Consider the following 5,135-nt stretch of genomic DNA (forward strand, 5'->3'; position numbering starts at 1 on the left):
TCTTCTTTTCTTCATTGACTTGTGAGTTAGGGTATATGATGGATGAAGATTTGTTTTTGACATGCCATTGGTAGTGCATGGGGTCTGGTCTCCTCAACCAATATTTTGTTGTTTGATAGGCCTTGTAGAAGAAAGAATGATAACCATGGTATTGTTTTTTGCTAAACTATTTTTTCTTTAAGAAAAAATAAGCAACTGCGCCTCAAAGACAATAAGAAAGCATCAAACTGTTGAAGTCACTTACCTCTAAGCCAAATTTATAAAACCAGTGATTAATAAGAAATTTCACTGATAATAATACTGAGCTGTCTGCATCTTTTCTTTTAACATTTGGGAATAAAACCCCCCTTGAGGGCTCTGGTATCCTCTTGGTTGATCTATGATGTCGTTGCCTCAGATAAATGGTAGCCTCTATTGTAAGTAATACAAACAAAACTGAAAAATAATTATTCTCTATTGAGTTTAAAGGCTTGAACAAGAAAATATACACAAACACACATACACTACCTACTTACTTTCAGTAGAACAAGGGAAACATACACTGACACAAATACAGACGCAGCAGACACACAGACACATAAACACACAAGTATACACACACACACGCACACACACACACACACACACTCACAAACAAACCTAAACACATACATTTTAACTAAAAAAACACAAAACTAAACTTAGCCCAAACCAAGGCTAGTCCTCGTCTCCCTGACTTTGCAATAGGTCTGCAAAACTTCATAATCGTATTCTTAGTTTTGTTTTTGAAAGTTGAATTATACAATAATTTTTACGAATAATGGAAAGACTAATAGATCTTACCCGGCAAGTAGGCAAGGAGGAGCAATCAAATAAGTGCCACCTTTCTCCCACCAAACTCTCGTGTTCTCAGTTCATTATTTTATTTGGACTTATGTTTTCCATTTAGTTCAGCTTTGACCAAAGTTTAGTCCTCTCAAATTACAAGACTTCTCCTAGAAAAGCTCTTGTGTATTAAGGAGCTTTCTCAACCCGTCTGAACATCAAGATTACTATGGTTTTCCCAACGATTGCTATGGTTTTTCCAATAATTTCAATTATGCTTTATGTAGTTGGCCCATTTTTTAGTTGCTTATTCGTTTTGTCCTTTCACTTTTCCTAATCGTGATTTTTTTTAAATTAAATTAATGCATACGTGACTGCGACAAATAGCAATTAATAAACATGTTTATTAGAAGCCCCAATGGAAATCTTGACACAGTAAGATATTGGTACGCTGCAAAGATAATATAGAAAATAGAAATTAACTGATTTTAGTCTCAAAAACTGGGAAGTTTTCAAGTTCAGATGTGCGTGTAAGAGGTTCGTAGGTAAAGGTGCATATACTTCTCCTTGAGAATTCGTTTGACAGGAGCCTTCTAAAAAATCACTCGCTTCAACAGGTTTAATAAAATTAGTTTTCCCAATAAATAAAAACGAGTTGGTAAAATATTATCTATCTTCTTGTAGTTCGTAATTTGAGTCTAAAGGGCCTCTGAATTCTAACTTTCGGTATATTAATTATTGCTCCTTTTGTTTCGTCAAATAAAATTATACATGATCCAAGTAACCTGCTACAAAGCATTTTTGAACTAATTTGTGACTTTTTTCTTGCACAAATTGGTAGGTACGCCTCCTGGGAACCTGTCAGCTCAGACTCCCTCCCAAAATTTCTAGTAGAAAATTTCTTATATTTTCTTTTATCTTGTAATTCTCTCACTCGTTGTTTGTTCAAAACATTTTTTTTCTAGTACTATCTCAAGGTTGATTTAACTTCAAATTAATTGGTTTTCAACGATTATAGGAATTATTATCAGATTAAGAATTTTCTTTTGTCATTATCTTTTGCCCTCTAGTAGCATGTAGGGAGAGTTAATTTGTATCTTTATCAATTTGTTTTAGTTTTCTGTGAAGAACCGCTACCACGTGAAACTAAGTTAAGAGGGCTTCATTTTGAAACCAAAGGTTTGATAGCTGTTCTGCGGGTAAAAAGTTGATAGGTTGAGGGATAAACAGCCTGAGCCTTCGCTATTCTACATTTAACATCTTCAAGGCATGCACTGTTCTTACTAATAATATTATACAGGGATGTGTAGCCTTCAACTTGATCGATCTTTCGCCTACCGTACCCAACGTCACATTTTCATCTCCGCTTAGTCCTTGCTTTAGTGACATAGTCTTCTTAACATTAATTTGCAAACCTATTCTAGCAACCTGAACCCACTCAACCTCTAAAATATCACTAATTTTGGTCCTCAAATCATTAAGGATCCTCAAATCATCAGCATAATATAAGTCCAGAAAAGGTTTTCTCACCCATTTGATTCTGTGTTCTCCCATTGCCTTTCCTGTGCTACTTTAGACAAAGTCCATCAAAATGATCCATACCACAACCCTGCTTAACTTCTGATTCAACTTGAAACCAGCTTCTAACCTCATTTCTCACCTTCTTGCACATAGTCACTAATCACTAATCACTTTAATGTATTTGTTTGGTATACTAGTAGAGCGCTAAGTACTATTTTGCTTACTGCCATAGGAATTACCATGCTATTTGCTTGAGGCCCTAGGACCGTGCTATTTGCGTGAAGCTATAGGAAAACATTTCCAGAGCATGTACACATGGATTTGCTTGGTTTATGTTCCTTCCTGTGTTATTTGGGGAGATTACGTTCCATGGCACCTTTCCAGGGCATGTACTTATGGATTTGCTTACTTTACGTTCCATGGCACCTTTCCAGAGCATGTACCTATAGATTTGGGTGGATTATGTTCCTTCCTATGCTATTCTAAGGGTTTATGTTCCTTCCTATGTTATTCTAAGGGTTTATGTTCCCTCCCATGCTATTCTATGGCCTTATATTCCTTCCTGTGCTATTCTACGGGACCTCTACACGTGATTAAACACGTTATGAAACTACGTGCTATTTGTTTATGTCCCGTTGGTACCTTTCCAAACGAGCGGGGATTCCCCACCGGTTCCTGAACATTGCAAAAAAGATAGCAGTTTGAACGGGGATTCCCCACACAAATTTGCTTCAACTCCAAGTTTTTCAACCAGACTGTTTTTTTTTAGCCAACATCCGTTTTTTAGGAGCCAATCAGAGACATCGGTGGTTGCTCAATATACGATAACTCGACTGGTGGTTGGTTATAAATAAAATGACTGATTTTTTATTCGTCCTTGAGATTTTGTATAAAATGCTCTTATCTTACAATTTAATTTTCATAATGATTTAACATATCATGGATAGTACACTAAATATTATTGACATTGAAGTTATGGATTCATCAATTTGCAATATGAGTACAGTTTACTAAATTTCTTAATTTATTTCCAAATACAATCATTTTACCATCCCACTAGTAAGTTCAAATTTCAGGGGGACATAGCCCCCCTCCCTCCAAAAATACAAACCCTACAATATGATGATTATAGTCGTTAGAAAACGTAAAGTACGATCTTTTTTCCATTATGTATTTAAAATCCCTCCTCCTCCACTCCTATGTTTACGAGTTTAATTCATTAGAAATAGTTCTTTTGTTCAAAATGACCTTTTCCCATCGTGCATTTAAAATGTGCTGTCTTTTTCCGGTCTAAATAAAACCACCTGTGTTTAACCTTTTTACAAGAGGATTTCAAAACAACATTTGGTAAGCGCATTATCTGAATTAAGAAAACAAAGGAATGGAAACGTATAATTCAAGACACATTCAAAAATAGATTGTTTTTCTGCCAAATTAGACGAGATATTCTATTTGATGAATGCAAATGGGGTTTCATAGATGATTAAGAGGCTTTTATAAAAAATATAAGACGGAGAGGGAAGGGAGGGGATTCTATCGTGCAGACTAATTTTTTCTTCTGTAAAAAGGGGAATCGTTTTTTCCATACTAAATTTTGTCTTATTTTTAAGGAGGAAAATTCCTACAATTACTCTCCTCCTCCAAAGAGAGCTAAGGGTAATGGCATTACTCCAATGCAACAAGTGGGGATAACTGGCCTATCAAAAGCCACGCAAATACAGTGTGGCCAAAAACCAAAAAGGGAATGAGTAGCTGTTCTCAGGATGGTAAACCCTACTGAATCATCTATGCAAGAAATGGACATCACCACCCCATCTTACACAAAAGTGTATTCTTAATTTGCAAATATTTGTATTTTTTACCTAATGTACTTTACGTCATTGCTATTACAAATAGTTGATTTTTAAAACGAGTAGATTTGTAGGAAAAGGAATCTGATCGCTATTTTTATGGATGACTAGATTCGTAGGAAAAAAAAGAGTCGATTTTTTTTAATGAGCTATTAAGACAATTATTGAGTTGTTTTTTTTTACCATATTTTATTCCTATTAGTCAGACGTTGCGATGTGTGTGCGCGTGTGTGCGCATGTGTGTGAACGTGTGTGCGCATACGTGTCTGTGTGTGTGTGTGTGTGTGGGTGTGTGTGCATGTGTGTGTGTGTAGTGCGCGTGTGTGTGAACGTGTGTGCGCATACGTGTGTGTGTGTGCGCATACGTGTGTTTGTGAGTGTGTGCACATGTGTGTGTGCGTGTGTGTGTGTGTGTGCGTGTGTGTGTGATCGTGTGTGCGCATACGTGTGTGTGTGTGCGCATATGTGCGTGTGCGCGCGTGTGTGTGAGTGTTTGCGCATGTGTGTGTGTGCGCGTGTGTGTTTGTGTGTGCGTGTGTGTTATTAACAAAATTTGTAATTTATTATGCATTTGTTTTGTAAATAATGCTATAAGCAAAAATTCGTAATTTATTATGCATTTGTTTGATAAATACGAATCCAATTTAAAAATTTTAGTTTGATAAATCCAACTAGGAAAAAAATAGTGTTCTTTAATGATGATTAGAGTTTCCTCAAAGAAAAAAAATGTCTGATAAATCCGACTAAGAAAAAAATAGTGTGCTTTAATTGTGATAAAACTTTCTTCAAAGAAAAAAAATTTGATAAATCCAACTAAGAAATAAAAAGTGTGCTATAATTATGATAAAACTTTACTCAAAGAAAAAAAAATTGTTTGATAAATCCGACTAAGAAAAAAAATAAATAGTGTGCTATAATTGTGATAAAACTTTCCTCAAAGAATAAAAAAAAATTGTTTGA

The sequence above is a fragment of the Artemia sp. Qi Xiang Cuo genome, chromosome 12 (genome assembly GCF_049724085.1).
Source record: "Artemia sp. Qi Xiang Cuo chromosome 12, ASM4972408v1, whole genome shotgun sequence".
In the NCBI taxonomy this organism is placed as follows: Eukaryota; Metazoa; Arthropoda; class Branchiopoda; order Anostraca; family Artemiidae; genus Artemia; species Artemia sp. Qi Xiang Cuo.